The 23,399-nt window shown below is 37.6% G+C and overlaps 1 protein-coding gene across 10 annotated transcripts in view; it reads left to right on the top strand.

Annotated features, from left to right (window-relative positions):
- The window catches only part of LOC103750489 (sorbin and SH3 domain-containing protein 2), a 217,381-nt gene that overhangs the window by 31,599 nt on the left and 162,383 nt on the right, over window positions 1-23,399 (top strand). For 8 of the 10 annotated variants that reach the window (XM_029556354.1, XM_029556353.1, XM_029556356.1 and 5 more), the window contains exon 1: window positions 2,794-3,056. The gene's annotated coding sequence lies outside the window, so the exon portion shown is untranslated. Of the gene's footprint in view, window positions 1-2,793; window positions 3,057-23,399 lie in introns of those variants that run through there. The other 2 variants (XM_029556344.1, XM_029556360.1) reach the window with 2 other exon arrangements.

Here is a 23,399-nt window from a genome sequence, read left to right as displayed (position 1 = left end):
ATAAGAGGCTCACTGGAATATAATCATGATAAATTATTTTCAACTGATATATTTATAAAAGAGAAAAGAAGGAAAGCAAAAAATACAAACTACTATGAATGTAATTAGTATCACTGTTAAAGATAAAAGTCATGACAGTTAAGAAGAAAAGTTCAAATTTATCATCCTTTACTGGTTTAAAATACGTTTGAAGTCTAATTTGTTCTCTGGGATCTCAGATCTGTTGAAAGGAGATGTTTGAATCCACAGGATCCTTGGGGAACAAAGGAGACTTTAGTGAGATGCAGTACACAATATGGTTTCTGTTAAATGGAAACAGGGACCAGTCCACAACCTGTTTGTTCAAATGTATATTTTGATATAGGACTTTGTAGGGGAAAGTGAAACCATGGGCTTCCTGTGGGCTCCATGTGGAAAGCAGGCAGCTAGGAGTTTAAAATAATAGCTGATAGGCTAGAGAGATGACTCAAGGGTTCTGAGAACTTACTACTCTTCTAGAGGACTGAGTTTGGTTCCCAGTACCCATGTTGGGCTGTTCACAACTGTCTGCATCTCCAGCTTCAGGGAATCCCACACTCTCTTCTGGCCTTCAGGGACCCCCCACACACACATGGCAGGAACATTTAGCCACACACCCATATACTTAAATAAAAATAAAAATCTTTTTTAAATAGTTGATTTAGTAGTCAGATGGTCTTTATTTGCTTCATTAACATTTGTAGTTTCTTAAAGACCAATTTTTTAAAGTATGTTCTTTTTTGTAAATTACTATAATGAAGAAAAAAAGGAAAAACAAAATACTTGTCCAATCTTTATCAGTAGAATTATCATTCAATAAGTAAAACAAATATCCTATTTTAAATGGGTAGGTATGTAACACATGGTAAAATGTGACTAAAATAAACAAACAAAAATGTGTATTTTACAGTGATATGTTAAAACTGGCATGTATTTTTATTTTATTTTTTGAATTTTTATTGAATTGTTGAGACCCCCTCTGCCCCCACACACAAATAGAGAGATATATATATATATATATATATATATATATATATATAAAACCTATACAGTATGATTTGTGTCCCCCCAATGTCCTTCAGTGTGGGTTCATCCACTGAGCCCACCAAGAGTCCCAACCCTTGTAACACACTGTTTTCCCCCTTCAAGCAGCCATCAATAGGTGGGTTGGGAAAACTGACATGTACTTTTTAAACAAAGTTAACATTATTTGACATTGTGATTAGATGTTTCAAACCTACATTGTAGTTCTGTTCCTAATTGATATAGCTACATAGTTTTAGGTCAAGTAGAATGGGCTGAAAGAGTTCATCTTTTTAATATCTTGAAATAGTCATGTGACCCTTCTTTTCCCCATCATATTTGGTCCCCAATGTTTTAAAAACTAAGACCAAGTCATTAATACAAAGAAGTAACTGGATTTGCTAAGAGCATTGATAATTAATCCTCATAATATTAATTATAAAGTATTTTAGAGGTTTTATACTGGGCTAAGATTGGAGAATCTAAGCTGGCTGTGGTGGTGTGCATTTCTAGCACTGAGGAGGAGAACATGGGGGGATCACAAGTTTGAGGCCAGCCTGAGCTACAAAGTTCCAGGCTAACCTGTGCCACTTGTCTTAACACAGAAGGAAACAAAACAAAACAAAACAAAACAAAGCAGCTCTGGAACATCTGATTGCAGCTCTTGAGTAAAGTGTCGCCTTCTGATTGCTTATGCATTGCTGTTACTGGATTCCAGAAGAAGAAAAGATTCAGGGATTCCATCTTCGTGGAATCAAAGCTTTTAAAAAGTATTTGAACATTTGTTTGATGGGGGAACTGCTTTTCCTTCTTAGTGGCATCGTGATGGCCAAATAGAATGATGATGCGTAGCTCCTTTTCTAATTATTGGTAAAAAGGAGAGCTCAGTTATTACCTCTTAGGACTTGGTTTTGTTATGTGAAAAGGACCTGAAAAATGCAGCAAATTCAATTTTTATTTATTCTTGTTGCTTGGCTGTGCTGTAAGCCTCTAAAGGCCAGGGTACTGTTTATCTGCCCATCCTTGCATTCTCGAAGTGCCCAGCATACAGTGGGCTCAGAAGTGCTTATCACATTAAATGCTTAAGAAATAAATATGTGAATGCAATTTTTAGATTGTGGTGGTAGCTCTCGAAACCAAAAAAAAAAAAAATCCAAATTTTCCTGTCATTACTGGTGACCCAATCTGAATTATTTCTTCATTGGGCTGTGGAGACAGAGTCAGGGGATCAGCCTCTGTCTGCATCATGTCACTGAAAGGTTCCCCAATCTCAGACAACAGATAAATGTCATCAACTTAACCCAGCAGCTTTCAAAAATAGCAGAGTTGATGAAACTGGAAATTTAGGTGTGTGCTAGAAAGAAACCATTTGCCTTTGGTTTGAGGAATAGGCTGATAACAGATATTCCTACCTGAGAGATCAAAAATTTTGCTTTAGCACCCATCACAAGCCAACAAGGAGATAATCAGGAGAAAAGTTATAGGCCATAACCTCTTCCTCTTCACAGATCAGGTAAAGCCTTTGAAAACTCCAGGGCTGTGGCAAGCATCCTGTTCCTTTACCATTCCAGTTAAGTCTGTGTGTGTGTTTTTAATAGCTCTGGCAGTTTTCCTCAAAATCTCAATGAATGTTTGCACAATGAACCAAGTTGTTGTGGGCTTCCTGGTTTGTGTTGGTCCCCCCCGTTCCCCCCCCCCCCCCCCCGGGCTGGGGGTGGTGATTCGGGTTAGGCATTTTCATCCCTTTGCAGACAAGTCCTCTGCTGGCACTGCTCAAAATAACTCAAATGCTCTCAGGACAGGAGCACCACCCAGCAGCTGGGATTCTTTCCCTCTCTCATTCGCCTTCTCTCCTGCCCTTTTTTTCTTCCTTTAGACACTTGGATTGGACTTAATCTTAAACCTCTGGAGTTCAAGACCTTTTAAAAAGGGCTAAATAAACAACCGCTACATGTAAAAGGCCACTGACTCCTACTTCCTCCCTTGGAGCAACTGTGGAACCCAGCTGCGTCTAGGTAAGTTTTTTATTCTGGAATGATTCATTTTCTGATATGTTCATAGCTAGTGTTTCTAAAATAACTTCTTTTTAGTGAACCTAGAAGGAGGTTGTGAAGGATTCCCAGGTAAATACTGCATTCCAGGGTACAGCAATAGTATACTGCATTTTTGTGGTTGTAATTATAAACTTTGCCTAAAGCTGTCTGTCCCAGTGGCTGCCTTAGAATACAGCCCTGACTGGGGCTGCTACTGGCTCAGAACCCTAATTAAGTATAATTGTCCCAGCAATGAGGGGACCAAGAGACATCGTAATTTTGTTGTTTAGACTGCTTTCTTATTTTCTAAACTTTTGAAGGCCATTTTTTAAAAGAGAAAATGATGCAGAAAATGAATGAGTCCAAAAAAAAAATCTATTAATGATTGATCTTGAGGACAAGGGGGAGGCTCTATCCTAGCGTGTTCTCTGTTTTGTTATCTTCTAGTATAGAGTAAGATGTTGGCCATTTAGCTATGTTTTAGTTTTTATGTTCCTAGCACAACTGGGGTGATTGATTTTGAAAATTCTTTACCAAGCTGAATCTTAGCTAAGCTAATCTCTTACTAGGTACATTTTCTGGAAGGCTTTTCTCTACTGTGACAGTGAAATATTTGGGATAGCTTTCTGGCCCTCCCTCTCCCCGGCTCCTTGTGCTTACACTTGACATTTTGCAAAGTACTTTGATCTGTGGACTTTAACTTCAAACAACATTTACTTTGATTGTGATTATTTACTATGTTCAGTAAAAAGCCTTTTTTTTCTTGCTTTTTTTTTTTTTTTTTTATTCTTTCTTTTTTTTGCTTAGTGCTTTGATAGCATTTCCTTCAAATAATTTAGTGGGCTTTGGTCTTTCTTGCTGGTATGCTTTAGATTTTATTTCTATAGGAACCCTTAATTGAAATAAAAAGATTTTCTGGCAAGGTTCTTTCACTGTGAAGGCTTTAAAACAACTTGCTGCTCAAGATGTCTAAAAGCAAGCAGCAAAGACAATTCACAGAACCCAATTCTATCAACCCCTTCTTGAGTGTCCTGCTTTCCCCAAATTACCATGTCCCTTGGGGCCTAACTGTTGCCTTTTTACAACATGAGCACTGAAATCCTTGGCATTTAAAGATACTTTTTACCCAACTAGTTTATTGGTATCATAGACCACATTTGGAAAGAAAGCATTCACTTAATTGGCACAGTGATATTTTGAGTAACCAAAAGAAAAAGATAGAAAAAAAAAGTCAGAAGAAAAAACGAGACAGAGAGAAAAGTAAAGTAATTTTGAAAAAAATCCTGAGCAACCGAAGTCTTAGTGAAACTTCTGCACTGTGTGGGATAAGCGATAAAAATCAAAGATGTGCTTCCTAAAATGGACAAAATATTAAAACACTTACTAGTCATTAATTAGCAAAGCCACAGCCAGCAAAATTCTAAATGGAGAAAACTCAAACATTCCCATTAAAATCATTCATCAATTCTTGAATATTCTCTGCACTTTCAAAACCTCGTGAATATCATTGCGCTTTGCCTTTCCTTCCTATTCCAAGCACTGTGTCTTTCCAAAGCCCTCAGCTACTGCATCCACTGTGCCCTGATCATACTGTCCCTGCATGCTGTGGTGATGGTTAGGAATAAGATGAGTCTAATCTTGTTAGGACGAGGCTATGAGGTCCCAGACTGACTCCATGGACGTGACACAGTCTTGAACCTTACTAAGAAGAGAGGAAGCAAGGGGCCAGCAGACAGGACTTCAAAGGGGCGGAGCTAGGAAGAGTACGCCAGGAGAGGTTCTCCTGAAGGAGCATATGAAGAATCGTTTCCTAGTATCTGGATTAATAATAGGAAAACCTAGAGACGGTCAGCCAAATTTTATTGCCAAAACCCAGATATCACTCTGCTGTATTTGCCTCTACCCATCTGCTTTATAAGGAATATATTGATCATCACATTTCTGTGAAATCAACTTCTTAAATCCTGCACCTATTTTGAGCCAGGGCCTCCCTGCTTCCAGGGATCGCTGAGAGGGCAGGAACAGTCCCCTTGGTCAGCAGGCTGAGGGCAGATGTATCACCAGAGCCAGTACCAGTGCAGCTGTAGGATCAAAGGCCTCAGGAAGAAATCGATTTGCAAGATGGTAGACAGCCATCCCATCCCCATGAACTGGTTAATTTGTCCTGTTTGTCCCTTTCCCCGACATCCCTCTGTTTTAGCTTTACTTTGAAACACTGGATTGTTTGAACATGAAACTCAAGGAGAAACCTAGCGGAAGCCACTGAGTTTCACACAGGTTCCACATGAAAGAAGTATTCTACCCAGGCTTGCCCGAAACTTGGCCCATGTTTCCCAAAAGTTTCATGAATGTCAGAGAGCCTGGATTTGAAACCTTATCCAAAGCCAGGTGACATCTGGTCACTTGGAGGCTTTGTTATAAATATACAAACTGTCGACTAAGGACATTTCTTATTTCTGTAACTTCTACTATACTATCACGTGGGCATGTATTTCTTTCTGTTTATTCTATGATATTTTAAAGCCAATTTTAAGACTGATACAAATTTTTTGTAGCTGTGGTATTTAAGCATTGGCAAATAGAAGCCTGCATTTTAAATTCCAGCACAGTTTGAATCACAGGGGTGTGAACATGTTGGTATAACTTAGCTGAAGGAAGTCCCCAGAGAGCTATGGAAAGTCTTTCTTTACTTAAATATACCCCTGTGCTTGGGAAGAACAAACAGTAACATTTTGTCCAGGCCTATCCACTTGACAGTATGCCTTTTGTTCACTTTCCAAAGGTAGTGTCAAATATATTGGTGGAAAACTAATAAACTTCCAGATTTTTTTTTATTTGCCTGCTCAACTGATATACTCCTAGGGAACATTGTGAGCATTGAAAAGTTTGCTACTATTACTTGTGAAATAAACTGAGAATAAAAGAGTACACAGTGAAATCAACTTCTCCTAGAAAGGCTTGCAGCCCAGAGCTGCTGTGATATGAACACTCAAGTGTGTGTGTGTGTGTGTGTGTGTGTGTGTGTGTGTGTGTGTGTACCTGTGCATTGGAATAGTGGATGGAGAAGAGAGAGAAGGAATTTTCAAGCGTTGTTCAGCAAATCTGTCACTTTGGAAACAAAAGTAATCAAGTCCAGGATCTGGAAACCTTCCCATGTTGAGCACAGAAATTTGTGTTGGCTGAACGTTGAAATACTTTTGTGTTATTTTTCTCATTAAATAAGTCAAGCATTAAGATTCCAGCACTCTCCAGTGAGAATCTGACCATTTGGGAGAGTTACATAGTTCCTCCTACAAGTCATTCTCAGAGAAGTCTTCATGGCTCTGTGGCTATTGTAAGATGCAAAGTCTCCCAGAAAACAGAGAGATTTAACTTGACATTTTCTTAATCAGAAGACTTGTGAATCCATCAGAAGATTTTTCATAGAAATGAATTTGAGACCTCATTAAGGATTTATTTAGACTAAACTTAGTGATGCTCAGGATACAGATGCATTAGTAAAGTTAACTTCCCATTAGATTTCATCTTGAAAATTTTATGTAGTCACTCTTTTATTTAACAACTTGCACTTTTATTAAAGTTTGCACTTTAGAAGATGACTTTAAAAATGACTGTCATTGACTCCGCACTAGGTAAAGTATTTGAAAGCTAGCAATAACAAAATTTGGGATTAATAGACATAGGAGCTACACTGTGACAATGGCTTAACTACTCTTAGTACAAGTTTATTGGTACATAAGAAATCAATAGTTAAAACAATGAGAGGAGGAAAAGAAAGTGCTCAAACAGAGGTCTTAGAGAAAATAACAGAACAATCCAGAACCATCTACAAAGAAGAGTCACTAAATGTATCATGATATAGGAGTTTCATCTTTCAGATGCCTTCATCATGCATAACATAAGATAAAGAAAGGGACCAAATTACTGTGCTAAAATAAACACCAAACTTGTGTACATACAAATATTTCTCTAAACCATAGTCATTTCACAAATGACCTCAGTCGTCATTTAAGAATGCAAATATCTGTGAATTAAAACATTTGTGCTTAGTTTACTGCCAGAAAAATGGAGTCAATTTAATTCTTATATATTCCTTAAGGATATATTACTATAGCCTAAATTTATATATGAAATACATCTTTAAAAAATACCATGGTTCAGGACAGGTCAAGATCACACATGAAACCTTCATCTTTAGGAAAGTCATAATTCTCCAGTCAAAATTTTAGATACTGTACTATTCTATGAAATAAGAAGCAGTGCTGGGGCTGAGCATGAAGCTAATAAGAGTGCTTACCAAGCACGTGTGATACCCTGAGCTGAGTTTGGTCCCCACCACCATTGAAGGAAGAGAGGGAAGAGAGGAAAGAGGAGGGAGAGGAGAAAAAGGAAGAAGAACTTAAATATACTTTTGTAATGATAAGGCCAAAACCCTATATTCGACCTACAGCCTCCTTTTCTTTCCAAAACAGCCTGTTAAACGGGTGTGCACACTTCTTGTTGAAATGCGGGAATTGCAGTGGGGGTAAGAAGGTCTCCTTGTGCCTCTCTCATTCCTCAGCTTTATCCTGAAGAACCCCTAGATCACTCCTCTGCTCACTGGGCAGTGCAGTCCATTGATCCAGCACCTCCAGTTAAATAAAGGACTGGGCTGGAGGAGGAAGGGAACTTCTCTCTCCTCTGAACTGACAGAGGGCTCCACTGAGTCTTCTGGTCTCATCATAAGGTTTTCTATCTCCCAAAATGCTCTTTCTCTTCTCTTTTCACTTCTGCTTTTCCTATAGAAACAAGGACTGTCTTGCAAACCCCATGAGCTGCCAGTGAAGAGGAATGGCTCAGATAACTATCTGGATTCCAAGATTCACACATGTTTTAGAAATAGCCCCATAGTCCCTGAGCTAGGAGAAGATTTGCATGTTCATCACAGATTTGTATATAATAACTGTTGAATAAGTCACATTAAAATACAAATAGACTGAATAAGATTTCCATTTAGACCTTTTCTTTTTTATTTAATTTTTGTGGCATTCATACAGTAGAATCTGATGGTATTTAGATTCCTTCCCCTAGCCTCACCACCCCTTATTTCCCCCTACCCAATTTAATGTACCCTGTACATATATGATTATATATTATATATATCCTACATATTCTCATTTGTGCCCCCAAATGTCCTTCAATGTGGGTCCATCCACTGGAGCCTGGTTAACTTACCAAGAGCCACATACTTGAAAGAGACCATCTCTGCCCTTCCCAGCAATCTTCTGTTGACGCAATTTCTTCAGATGGAGTTGGAGCTTCTTACCCACTTCCTCATGTCTATGCTGGGATTTTATTCTGGTTTGAACTTGCATGGGACTTGTGCATGTTGCCACTGTTGCTGTGAGTTCAACTTACCAGCTATCTGGAAAACTCTATTTCCCTGTGGTCATCCAACACCTCTGGCTCTTACAATCTTTTGCCTTCTCTTCTGCAAAGATCTGGGAGTTGGGGGAGGGGGGTGAAGTTTGATATTAGTGTCTTATTCAGGGATAAGCACTCTGCAGCCTCTTATTTTCTACATGTTAGCCTGTTGTGGGTTTCCATGTTAATCACCATCTGTTGCATAAGAAAACTTCTCTGGTAAGAATTGAGAGATATATTAATCTATGGGTATAACAATAAGTCATTAAGAGTAAGTTTAATACAGTAATTAGTAGAAACTAGTATTGGGTTCTCCCTTATGTCTTATGTTCTGTTTAGCCTCAAGTTCCTAGATCTGATATCAATGTCAGGTATGAACTGTATCCTAGGAAGCAGACCTTAAATCCAATCAAAGAGTGATTGCTTACCCCCATAATATTTGTGCCACTATTGCACCACTGGACATATCTTTCCAGACCAGCTGTTACTGTAGTTCACAGGATTCATAACTGGGTAAAGTTGGTTATTTTCTCCTTCCAGTAGCTTGCATAGCACCTTCCAACACTATAAATGCTTATCAGTGGAGATGAGGATCTTTAGATTTTTTTAACCAAACTTTTTATTTTAGAACAATTTTATACTTACAGAAAAACTGTGAAGACAAATGTTTCCTTATGCTGTACACTTAATAACCCTTACATTAAGATGACATCTTGCTATAATTCATAGTTTGTTGATACTGATATATTATTATAACTAATAAAAAAGATAAGGCAGAGGCGGGTGGATCTCTGTGAGTTCAAGGCCAGCCTGGTCTATATAGTGAGTTCCAGGACAGCTGGGGCTACAGAGAGACACTGTCTCAAAAAGACCAAAAAAAAAATGATATAAAGTCTATCTATTTCCATAGCTTCTGGGTTTCTACCCAATGTCCTTCCTTGTCCTGGGAGCCTATCATATTACAAATAGTCATCGTATCTCCTTAAGCTCGTCTTAGCTGTGACAGTTTCTTTCCTTATTTTTGAGGGCCTTGACAGTTTGGGGAATACTTGTCAGGTGTTTTGTAGAATGCCCTTCTATTGAGATCTGGCAGAGGTTTTCTCATAACTAAACTGGGTTATGGGCTTGGGAGAAGAAAACCACAGAGCAAGTGCTATGCTCTTCTAATCACATCCAGGCTGCAGAGTATGAGCAGAACATATCCTGCAGTGGCACTTTTGATGGGCTGCCTGAGGCAGCATTTGACATCTCCACTATAAAGTTACCTCCCTCCACTTTCCATACTACACTATATTGGCTATTTTTCTCATTGCTGTAATAAAATATATTATAAAAAATAGTTAAGGAGAGGCTTGCCTTGGCTCACAGTTTCAAGGGGTAGAGTCTGTCATGGTGGAACGGCAAGGCAAAGCATCTCTGTAGTGGGAATACTTAGCTGTTGCTGTTCACGTGGCAACCAGACCAGGAAGCAGAGAGCTAAATCTGAATCAGAGAGGCATATAACCTTCAAAAGCCCATCACTCATGGCCAATGGTGGGTATGTAGATACCACATCTCAAATGTTCCACAACTTCCCCAAACAGGTTAGAGACCAAGTGGCTTAACATGGGACATTATAGGAGACATTCCAGGTTCAAAGCATGCATGCATAACATGTACTCTTTAGAGGGGCACAACTGCACAAAGCTCACACATACAGAGTGATAAAGTCTATTCTTCCTCCTTTAGGGCAGAGTCTCTACATAAATTATTTAAAATTCTTCTATGAGGGGGCACTGGAGAGATGGCTCAGCAGCTAAGAGCACTGGCCGCTCTTGCAGAGGACTCGGGTTTGATTCCCAGCACCCACATGGTGGCTAACAAACATCTGTAACTCCAGTTCCAGGGGATCCAACTCCCTCTTCTGACCTCCATGGGCATTGCACAACACAGGTGCACATATACATGTGCAGGCAATGTACCCATACACATAAAAAAAATAGTATTGTTTTGAAAAGCAAAACATAGATGTGACTCCCTAGTATAAGATCAAATGTGTTATAATTTGCATTTATTCCTTCAATTAAGGTATTTAATCAGAAACCAAGCAACAAGAATGCTTATAATTTCTACTTTCTTCCATTTATTTCAATTCAACCATTTATTCATATCATCATGAATACATGAACATGTATTTTAGACTTTGAGTCTTAGGATGATTAATACAGATTATCACCTAAATCTAGAAACACCAAACCGACATCTTTGTGAAGCATTATCATGTCTGGTCCTGTCTGTGAAGGATTATCTAGATTAGCTTAATGAGGTGGGAAGACCCACCTTCACTGCACACGTCCCCACGCCGTGGGCTGGAATCCCAGACCACATAAAGAGGAGAAAGCTAGCTGAACACTGCATTCCTCACTTTCTGCTTCCTGACTGTGGATGTAGTATGACCACCACTGCCTGCTCCTGCCATTGCATTCCTGCCATGAAGGACTATATCAAATGAAACCATAAAGCCAAAACGAACTTTGCTTTAAGCTGCTTTCCTCAGGTACTTTGTCACAGCAATGAGGTAAATAACACATACAGGTTTAGATCCAACCCTGTCTTCCTTTTTGCCCCTCAAATTGTTCCTGCGTTGGCTTTAGGTAGCTCTTTCGATTGCTATTGGTATCCCTTTGGCATACTCCCATCAACCTGAGAGTTTATGTTCTGTCTCTATAAGATGCTCCATTCTCATTTTGTATATTTCCTGATCCCCAATCAGCTGTTTCCTCAGAGAGCTCTGGTTACTTTTATTGAAGAACAGTGTTAGCAAATAAGATCCAGTCCCCTTATTTTAGAGTCATCCCAAAATCATAACCAGTTTTAATCTTTACATTTCACTGAAAGAACAGTATAAGCAAAAAGAGGGGCAAGGATTTCAGGAGAGGCTATCATGAATCAAAAGGTCATGGACCAGTTGAAACAGCCTGTCAGCACAGGCAGAAGTGAGTTAGTAACTCAGTACGGTTTAAATTAAAACACGACTCTAACGAAAAGCTAATTTAGTATTAAAAAGGGCATAACAGAAACATCCATACTATCTTATTCGAAAGATGTATTTGGACCTGAATTTTAAGGACAATGACTGAATCTGACTTACTAGGGAAACACAACAGCCTGTGGAGGTGGAGAGGTGGCTCAGTGAGTAGAGTGCTCACCACACAAGTGTGAGAAACTGTGTTCAGATCCCTAGCACACACACAAATGCAGATTGGACAGAGTAGCCTGCCTGTAATTCCAGCTCTCAGAAACCAGAGACTTCGTTGGCAATACAAGCTGGCTAGCTAAATTAGCTGAACCAGCAGTCTCCAGGTTCAGCAAAACACCCTGTCTTAATATACAAGGTGGACAGCAACCCAGGAAGACATAGGATGTCAACCTCTGACCCACACGTGGAAAAAAGTCGCATGCACTTATTTCAGTTACAGTATTGCACGTTGGTTAATGTGACCTATTGAAAAATGCTGATCCAAATACAACCAGGAATAGGTGGAACTGTTCTTGACACTCTTTCAGCTTGCCGCCACTTCTTTCTTTCAAATTTGCAAACCTAAGACGTTTTGTTGGCTTAGAATTTTGTTGCAAGTGGTGCTCAGATGTTTGGGTTTGTTTGAATTGACCTTCAAGATGTTTTTAAATTATGTAGCACTCAAGTTTTAAAACTCTTAATTTTAAAAATACCCAACGATGTTGGAAAAGTTATGCGTGGATATATAGTATGTGAGTTTAAGGAGCATAGAATCAAATAGTTTCCAAATAGAAATGCAATTTTTTCAAATTTATTTGTGTGTGGGGGTGTGCACATGCGCACTCGAGTGCAGGCACGTACATGCTATGGCATGTGTGTGGAGGTCAGAACAGTTCATTTCCCCCCTTTCACCTTGCTGAAATAAGGTCTCTGTTGTTTCTGCTACTGTTTGCTCCAAAGTAGCTAGCCCCAAAGTTTCTGGGCCATTCTCCTGTTTCCACCTCCCATCTCACCACAAGAATGTGACAATTACAGAGGTGAACCATGCATCTAGCTTTTTGTGGGTTCCAGGGATTGAACGTGGGTCATTCTGTTTGTGTGACTAGCTTGAGCCAGCTTTCTGGTCACTCAGATACAGTTTTGATATATACATCAAAAGTATTTTCTAGTTCATATTTAATGTCCATGGAAGTATTCGTGTGTGTGTGTTTGTGGGTCCATGGAAGTTTTCATGTGTTTGTGGGTGGGTGGATGCACATGTGTATGCACTGCTCATTGAACCCACAGATCCCAGCTACCAACATATGTTCTATTACCTATACCTCCCAGGTATCTGTTTTCACTAAAATAGTTAAAGACCATGGTTAGGTATGGAAAGTCACCTAAAACCAAAGAAACTGTTGTAGAAATGTGCAGTTAGATGAGAAACCACATCTTTATGAACTAACAAGGCCAAATGTTGGAAGGTATGGTCTAGCCTCTATGTGAACTTCGTGAACAAGTTCTTGAATAATCTAGAACCATGAGCTCAAAGTGAAAACTTAAGCAAGAAAATGAAGCAAATAAAAATGAAGGACAGGTGCTCACTCAAGAAGGGCTTCATCTCTGACATAAGAAATCACCCTTGCCCCATGGCACAGGATCATAATGTGCCAACCTTACTTAGCAAGAAGCAAATACTTCAGAATATCATTTCACAATACAGTTTAAGTAAGAAACTACATGTATTTCTGACATAAAATCAAATCATTGGATATATACATATATTGATAATTTTCACTCAGGACAAAGTAAAACACAGAAGGAAACAACTTTCTAGGCTTCATAATCATATCATTAAAATAAATGGCTTATAAAATAACAATGAAAAATGGAATAAAAAATAAATTGAGTGGACAATATTTTGTGACAATATAATGTAAATTACTTTAAAATGCTTAGGGTTTACTTACCCCGGGGATCTTCCTGTCTCTGTCTTTCCAACAATGGATTAATAAGTGTCACCATGCTCAGCTTTTTATGTAGGTCTGGGGATTGAATTCAGGTCCCCATGTGTGAGGTGCAGGCACTCGACTGGCAGAGCCGGCTCCACAGCTCCTTAAAAAGGGTTTTTGATGGTAGCTGTTTATCTGTGTGCACAGTATTTTGCTATTTATTCTGGCTTTGAACAACCTCATGAATGGATTTCATCTTTAAAGTCTTATTTATAATTGGCACACACATCTTTTTTGTCCCACTTGATAAGATCCATCACCTAATAAACACGGCCTGTAAAAGCTTGTCTAAAACAAAATGATAATTTTATGCTAAGGTGAGAAATCTTGACTGTAGTGGGATTTTTATCCTCTTTACAGTGTTTTATTTATTTTGGTTATAGAAATTCAAAAGAATTAGAGGCTGCCAGTCTTTATGGCCATATAACAGTTTTATATATTGATATGTATCCTTTCCTGATCAGCATTCTGAAAGACTGAAGAAGGATGTATTTCATAGATTTTAGTGAATAATACATTAACACTCAACTGAACTTATTGATCTAATAATGATTTTATAAACCAAACATGAGTTAGGAGTTTGCTGATAAAACAACTGGCCACAGTAACTACTGTCTTAATGGCTTTAGCATTTTCATATTCACTGAATGAATTATTATCAAAAGATTTTTATATTACTTCAGTTGTTTATTTTCAGTTGTTTATTATTTTTTGGTCCTTTTGCTATTTTATAGGAATCATATGGAGCTTGTGATTTAAAACTTTATACTCTGAGCCTTTAATCACAGGCCTTTAATCCCAGTGCTCTGGAGGCAGAGTCAGGAGGATCTCTGTGAGATCAAGGCCAGTCTGTGTTCTACATGAGAAGCTCAGGCCACCTGAGACTACAGGGAGACCCTGTCTCAAACAACACATCAGCAACAAAAAAACCTTTATATTCTAACTATAGAAGGATATCAGTCAATACAGAAAAAAAAGAATAAAACCTAATACAGTCTTTCAAAATTAAAAAAAAAATCTTAACAAGATATAGGAAAGAATTGCTTTGATTTAAAAAGCAGTACCTATTAAAAACATAATGGTATAAATATGTGGACTGCTAAGTAACAAATTACATACTGGATGCCTTGGGAGAAATGACGGAGACTTTAATTTGAGAGCTGTTATACACTTGGCTTTAATTGATTGAACAATATTTTGTGTGTATGTATAGGCATATTTGTTATATTATTCTTTTATCTATTGAATATCTAAATAAAACTTATAGGAAAAATTATTCTTCCTGTAAGTTTCATGCTTTAAATTGGATATTTAGTCTAAGTGAAGAACAATTTGTTAGGACATTTCTCAACTGAGAGAGAAAATTTTTTAACTTAAAACAGCCCAAATGTTCTAAAAATTTACAAAGAAGAAATGACACAGCAGATGGCATAATATTTAGCTTAAATGTATATATTTTTCCCCAAGGTGCAAAACATGTATAAATGAATCTGATGTTAAAATAAATTTAGTGCAATAGCAAACAAATATCTTTTGTGAATCTGCATTCAACATTAATTATGTGGCTTATATCTTTGCAGATAGCATTTTTATAAATGTGGTATTTATTCTTTAACTATGAAATAATTTTTCATTATGCTTTATGAGAATGTGTGATAAGGATTGGGTCTAGCAGTGAAATAGCATCTATTATCTTAGCTCTTTAACACTAAGGTTTCAGCATAGTGGAATGAAAAAAAAGGATTTTTGTTTTAAGAGAACATAAGCTATAAATGTTTTCAAAGTGACCAGAACACATAGACAACCTTTCAGCTGCTACCGAACTATGGAAAATAATGGTATAGCACCATATGGTCAGGTGTTCTGTTAACATGACATTGTACAAAGCATTTTTAATTATATAAAGACTTCATTTTGTAGATTAACACATTTCTTGTAATTTAATTTATTCAGTGAAATTTATGTAAACACAGCTGTTCATTAATATTTACCCTCAACACTTCTTTAATAGCACAGGGGGGAAGAGTAACTTTTCATTGCTATTTGGCAAGAATCAATGATGAATTTTTAAATCACTTATTCCCATTTTTTCTAATTTTTTTAAATCCTTAGAGTCTTTCTAATAAGACACAGTAGAAAAGCTGGTAGGTATGACTATCCTATTTTTAAAATTTTTATAAATGATGCACAATATTGAGTGATTTTCCCCCTTTTCTTTACAGCTAATTCACATGTAGTCTGAAAATTTAGTGCAATCCAAAGAAAAAAATGCCTCATAATTTTAAATCATTGAATAGAAATTGTCCTAGTTTCATTTCTGTTGCTGTAATAAAATACCATGACAAAAAAGCAACATTTTAGCTCACAATTCTAGGTTAGAGTTCATCATCTCAGGGAAGTCAAAGAGGAAGGAACGTCAAACAAATGGTCACATGACATCCACAGTCACCAGCCGAGAGATTGAATGCACACAGGCTTAGTTGCTTGCTGTGCTCAGCTTGAGTTCTCCTCCCTTATACAATTCAGGACCCCCTGCCTAGGGAATGGTGTCACCCATGGTAGACTGGGTCTTTCCCACATCAAGACAATCCCCCATATACACGTGTACAGGCCAGTCCAATATAGACAATCCTTCAATGAGACTCCCTTCCCAGGTTGTGTCAAGTTGACAAAGCTAACAAACCATCACAGAGATCTGTTTCTACTCTAAATCTAAATCTATTTCTAAATCTATTTTCTATTTTTCTATGTTTCTGAATATAGAAAAAGCAAAATTTTGCCTCTGTCCTCTTAGGAACTTTTTTATTTTGTTTGGTTTGGTTTTGGTTTTACAGGAATCTGGTTGTGAGACTTAAATTGGATAAGGCAGATCAACAGGGGGAAAGTACGTAAATGTATTTAGTACAAATTTTGCATGGCACTAAAGACATGGTTATAGTTGAGCACTTACATATGAAATTAGACAAGGGATCATAGTACATTGTCAAAACATGGCAAGGCAAATGGGCTTGGGTCAGGGTAGTTAACTGGGTGGAGAATTGGTTAGGAAGGTAAGGACTAGGCTAACAAGGTATATTTGCACAGATTTCCAACCTAATTTCCAATCCTTGATAAGATTTGCTTCTCATGAGAATTCTATCTTAACAATTTTAAGAAACAGAAAGCAGATCAGAGTGATTTTGTACCTGTCGTTTTTCAAACGTTTGTCATTCAAATTAATCAATATGCCAGAGGGGCATATTTTAGTCGATTTTTTCTTAACTCACTTATACACAAAGTCATGAAGTTCATAAAAATAATTTTAAGGTACATGAGAAATTATACAGTTCTAATTACATGAATAACTACAAATTTCCTTGTTTCATTGTTATTAACACTGAGAACCCAAGTGTATGTAATAAAAAGAAATAGTATTTGTAAGTGAATGTGAGGCAGACTTTTAGATTTCTGGCATTAGACACTGTTGACTACCCGACTTTCGTTAAAATCTCTTTTCCCTTGCTTTCTGTGACACTGGAGGCTCCTGATTGTCTGATTACACTCTCTGAATTCAGGTGTCTCTTTCTTGTCTAGTTGCTCCCTTGGGTTCTGTTCTCATTGTCTACATCTCCATACCGTCTCCTGAGTTGCCTGTTTCCACCATGATGATTCCCAAAGTTTTCCCTGATCTCTCTCACAGGATCTGGACTCACTACTCCAAGCAGCTCAGGTGAATGCCTTCTGAACAACCCAGCCTCAGCACTTCTGGACCCTACTGTCCTCCAGTTCTCTACCCACTCTTTCTCACTCAGGGATATATATCTTGCTAATGTGATCACCCAGTTACAGAGGATTAGAATCTTAGACAAGCATGAAAATTTTCCTTCACTCACTTAGTCACTATTCATTGACTTTTTTTCAGCATTCCTCCCTGCCCTAGTTACAAGGTTCTTGCAACACCCTTGGCTAGGATTTCTCAACAGTATCCTGGCTATTCTTTGAATCCTTTCTCTCTACCTTCCATTCTAAGTCCTTGTAGCCATAAGAATCTTGCCAAAGTAAACGAGCTTTACATATACAGGTCCATCTATCAAATTCTCCTATCATTTAACAACTCTCCAAAATGATCCTGTCAACCCATAGAGATAAATTCAGTGCATCACATTTAGGCATAAATAGACCTGTGTTTTCCAAGAGAAAAGTCAGAGCTGGCAACAGTTCCCAAACTCATTAGTAAGGAAAGGGTGTGGCTCACTGCGCTTTGCTTGGAACACAGATCCACTGCCAGCCCCGCTGCTTACAGAAAAGAAGCCTTTTCCTTGAACTGGCCTGATGCAGTATTAACAATCTTCATGAATCATTTACTGCACTGCTAATAACTTTGTACTATTGTGATGGTTGTAGGAACAAATGCTAAGAGACAGCACTTGTGTTTTAAAAAGATCGATCCATTGAAACCACAATCTCCATATGATTCATATATAATAGCCAACATTCATATAGAATATTAAGAAACAAATCACTAAGTATCTAAAGAGCCTTATGGCAGTATTTCATCCAATGACCATATGATTTAAGACATTAAAAACAGTTACGTGTGGACACTTATATCATGCTTAAATTTACTAGTGAGCTTCTAATTTCCTTCCTTTCTGATTCATGTAAAAAATCACTCTTCACATGCAAATGCACACATGCGGAGGCCAGAGATCAACCTGCAATGTCCTTCCTCAAGCATTGTCCACCTTATGTTTTGAAACAGGCCTCTCAAGGCCTAGGACTCTCTTATGAAGCTATGCTTGCTGGTCAGTAAGCTCCAAGGATCTGTCTCTGCCTCTCAGTACAAGTATTAAAAATGTGTGCCACTATGCCTGGATGTTTTACCTGGATTATGGGGATCCAATTCAGGCTCTCAATGCTTGCCTGGCATACACTCTATAGACTAAGCTATCTCCCAGGCCTACAAGATCATTCTTATAGTGAGCACAGTAGCATGTTAAATATATGAAGTGATAATGTACCATAAAAAATACAAAAACAATGAGTCAGTACAGTAATGCTCTCCTAAGCCAGCCTGGGCTACATTGTAAGATCATGTCCTATGAAAGGAAGAATTATAAAGATATATTCTAGGACAATATAAAATTATTATTCATTGAATTATTGCCATAATTAGAGTAAATATAACTTTATTTGATTAACATGATGACATGAATGATGAAATTCTGAATATCATACTTGTAGATCTTATAACAATCATTATGTCATTGGTGTTTATGTCAGCAATCACTTTGGGAAGGTTAGCTTGATGTTCTATGCCTCTGTGACAATCACTGGAATCTTTCCTTTACTACGAAACTTATAATACAGAGGGAGCCCAGTTATCCAAATCCAATCACCTGAGTATACATGAAATTAAAATTTGTAGCAAGCGCTGTGAAAGGAAAACACAGAAATCCATGAGAGCAGAATCTGTAAGAACTAGAATAAATTACAAAACAATCTCCATATTTGAGTTTAGTGACACTATGAGGAAGACTGACTACTTACATTAAGAACCAGCTGAGGGGTTGGGGTGTGGTTCAGTTCAAAATGAACTTGTCTAGTATGCATGAAACCCTGGGTTTAATCCCCAGCACCATATAATACCAGGCATGGTGCACATGGCTATAATCTCAGCAATAAGCAGGTAAAGGAAAGGAGATCAGAAGTTCACTATCACCCTCAGCTATAATAGTAAAAGGCCAGCCTGAGATACAGGAGACACCATCTCAAGTCCTCCACAGCCAAAGTACTTAGAATGAGAGTTTTCTTTATCAATAACTGAAAAGGAAGTTAAGGGAAGCAGAAGTGTGATTTCTTCAAAAACTTCAAAGCCGACTGTTCAAGCTTTCACTCCTTAAATAGACGGGAATTTATGTGCTGGCCCTGGTTCTTTGGAAATAAGACCTTAAAAACTATAGCTATGTGTATTAGAATATGTGAATCATCAGTGGAGTGTAAAGATAATGTTATATTTGATCCTATCAAGTATCAGAGAAATATCATTTCTACAGTGATCTATGAAAGATAAATATGACTTTAGAGGAAAGCTCCTCTGAGCTTTCAATATGAATTTTCAAGATAAGTATCCAAAAGAAGTGACAGAGGAACAGTGAAACAAGATTTCTCAATGAATAAAGACATTATTGATTGCAACTATGAATCTTGGTATTTTAACATATGTTCTGGTGTTTGCTTTGGGTCATGATGTATGGAGTTAAAAATGAAAGGAAATGTTTGAAGTTTACTTTGAACTGAATTTCAAGGAAACGTACAACTGTAACATAAAAAATATTTTTTGTAGACCAACACAAATCTGTGTGTGCACATGTATATTAATCTTATGTTTGGAGCTCTGTTTATTAACTTTTACTGTGTAATTTAAAGGCACTATCATTTGAAATGGGTATTTTCTGCCTCGCTAATATAGTAACAGGAGAATAGTGACCAGAATAAGATGGACAGTTCCTCTGCTCTGTACGTTGTCACTCACATTCCTGAACTGTCAATAGCTGATTCATTTGAATGACATCAGTATTGTCAAATAAAAGCTTCTGCATGCAGCCGAGGAGATACCTTGTGTATTCCCATCACACATTGCATTTTCTCTGAACCCATTTGTGACCTCATCTGTGACAAGTAGCAAAAGTTATTCATAGCATTTCTTTTCCAGATATCAATATTGTTCTAACAAACTCTATTAAAGTCATAAAGTCTGCATAGATCCATTCTACTGACATAGAATGCCTGTATAGGCATTTTGTTAACTTTTCAAGTATTCCTTCTGCATGTTTGGTCAAATCATGGAGAGTAATAGCAAAAAAGTCATTTCCAATTGAGTGGAAACTAAACAGAATACATAATGGCTGCTATTGAGATCAGAGTTGAACTGGAGATGAGAAAATGGAAACATGTTGAATGAAGTAGAAACCAAAGTTGCCATTGGAATCCCCTATGCTGTGTCATTGGGTATGTAAGATTCCAGTGAGGCAGTCTGAAGTGGAAAACAAATTCGCCATAGAGGGATATCAAAGTGCTGTGGCATAGGGTGTTTCAGAGCAGTTGGAGATCTAAGTTTAATGGAGTGCTAACGCTGACATAATGATTGTAAATATGGGATTTTTTAAAATTTGATAAGCTTTGAAATAAGTAGTAACTAAGATGATGGAAGCAATTAGTAGAATTATAGCAATGATGTCTTGTAAGGTCATCCTATTGACTTCTATGTAAAATATTGCCATGGATTTCTGAATACTTATCATAGGAGATAACCTCTTAGAGTATTCATCTAAAACACAGGCAGATCTTGTTGAATTGATCCGGTTCCCACACATTTTAAAATAATGGTGGGAAATTCCTTTCAACCTCCAGGAAACTCATTTGAGAGACTTCCTGTCTTCTGTGCTTCATTTATTATGGGGAGTTTTTAGGTGATCTCTTGAACCACTTTTCTCTCTACACACTGCCGTTAAACATATACATTGTGCACCAGTCAGCCAGATCATCTCTTAGACATCTTCTTCTTCCATCCCACACACAAACTTAATTTTGTTTCTGTAAGTGCCAAGTGAAGCACCTTATGTATAAAAACAGGACACAGGACCTTGACTGTGGGTGGAAGTGTAAGAATTACGAAGGAAAAAGAGCAATCAACTCTTCAAGCTTGATGTATGAGCAGCCTTACTTGTGTAAGGCAAAAATAGGTTTGTTCCATCCTACTTCATATTTTTTTTCATAGCAATTGGCAGACTTTAATATTTTAGAAAAATTAAGTCCATCGTATACGTTAAAAATATAGGAAATTTCATGCAGACATGAAGCTTCCAATTCAGCCTTTCTGGCAACTTTTAGAATAAGAATTACGTATAAAAACAGTACACTTTACAGTTCCCAGACTTGATCATTTTATGCTGATTTCTACAGCTTCCTGTGTATTTTTTTTAACTTTTACAAAAACTTTATTGAGACTTTCATACATGCATAGAAGGTGTTTTGATCAAATCCATGCCCACTCCCTCCCCTCCAACATTCCCCCCTCTGAAGAGGTAACCCTAAAATCTTTTAAGGATTAGATACAAGCTCCCAAATACTTTTGACATTTTTTGGCCTTTGGAACAGAGTATGTTGCTAATAGTCCCAAGGACATTTTGACTTTTAGCCAACAAATTGGCTACATTTCTTTGGGGTCTTTTTACCCTAGCTGCCTAGTCAATTCCTACCTCCTATTCTTATCACACCATCTTCCGAAGGGTTACCCAAATTGCCAATAGGGAATAGGGACACAGACCACTCTGGCTTCTTCTGTGCTGAACAGGGAAACAGGGTGAGGCAATTGGAGTACCCCTTCAGCGGGCCTACTTCATATCTTAAAGAAAGAAGCTGTCATCTTCCCTGTAGGCTTTTGACATATCACAGGACATGTTTTACTTCTAAACTTAGAAAGACTGATGTCCTCATCGCTCTTGACAGGGTACAGTCATTCCCCAATGCACATCCAATTTGGGAAATCTCCAAGTCAAAGCACTTTCCAGAATTTGGGACACATCAATGAGCAATTCCAACAGAACAACGTTATTGCTAAAGCTTCTTAATGCCAAGTGATGTTAACAATGAGAAAAAACATGAACAAAAGTCTCTAGAAATTGCAATGTACAAAGACTAAGAATTGAATTTGGGCCTCGGTTATACATTTTTGCACTCAAAATCTGATATTTAAAAAGCAACATAAAAGTATTGTGCCCTGGCCTTCCTTCTCCATCAGTGAATACTCTGTCTCATTTCTGAGAATAATTATAAGATAATAACATAATTAACTCTGTGTTTTGGAAAATATAGAGTGTCTTGAAGGAATTTTGAATCACCTAGATCTCTTAGGTCATAAAAGAAGCCACCATGAGGCTGGAGAGATGGCTCAGAAGCTCAGAACATTGGTGGTTCCTACAAAGGTCTCAGATTCAGATCCCACATGGTGGCTAACAGTAGTCTGTAACTCCAGTTTCAGGGGAATCAGACACACTCTTTGGGCTTCTGTGGGCATTGCATGCACGTGGTGCACTTGCATATATGCAGGTGAAACCCTCACACACATAAAATGAAAATAAATAAATAAAAAACATTATTTTAACAAGAAGAAGCCACTGAGGTCCAAGGAAAGAAACTGACCTAAACAATATCTTAAAATATATGTTAGTAAATCAGGCTCTCCTAGTGTGCTTTCTGTGTTCCACAGCAATTCAACAAGAAAACCAACCCCACCAGTGGAAACCTTGTACACCAGCCCCAAATGTGACCTATACAGCAGATATGCCTTTTCAGACTTATCACATAGTTTAACATGGTCCAGTTACATCAAGAAGCATCAGTACTTGAGTTTGGAAGTTACTTAAAAATGCACATTTTTCATTTCGTGGAATGATGGATATGATTTCCACCTGGAAATTGAGCTGCCTAGACTCAAGATCCTTGATCAGAGGAGCAAAACTTTATGAAGAATTCTGCTCATGAGTCTGAAAAATATGCACAATTGAAAAAATATTAAAAAAAATAAAATTTAGAAAAAAGAAAAATATGCACAATTAAAAGAGCATCTAATGTAAATAGCCAAATCAGAGCTATTAGAAAGAGAAAGTTTTGATTTGACTTAGAATAGTTTTTTAAATTTTACTGAGCTACATGTTCCAGGGTGAGTAATAGTTGTAACAGCATAAACAAAAAAAATCACATGCGGGAGAGGAGCTTCTGTTGAACATGTGCCATTTAATATTCTTGGAACACTCTCTCTTTAAGAAGCTGTACACAAAGAGTTCCTTGATTTAATATCTATTCTGCCAACCAAGGATCCAAATAATCTGCATGCTGTTAAAATTCTTGGATGTCTTCATTTGTTTCCAATCATGCTGCCTTAATTTT

The sequence above is a fragment of the Nannospalax galili genome, unplaced genomic scaffold (assembly GCF_000622305.1).
Source record: "Nannospalax galili isolate Female #2095 unplaced genomic scaffold, S.galili_v1.0 scaffold46, whole genome shotgun sequence".
Classification (NCBI taxonomy): domain Eukaryota; kingdom Metazoa; phylum Chordata; class Mammalia; order Rodentia; family Spalacidae; genus Nannospalax; species Nannospalax galili.
The sequence above is the reverse complement of the archived record's forward strand: the minus strand, read 5'-3'. Positions and strand labels throughout refer to the sequence as shown.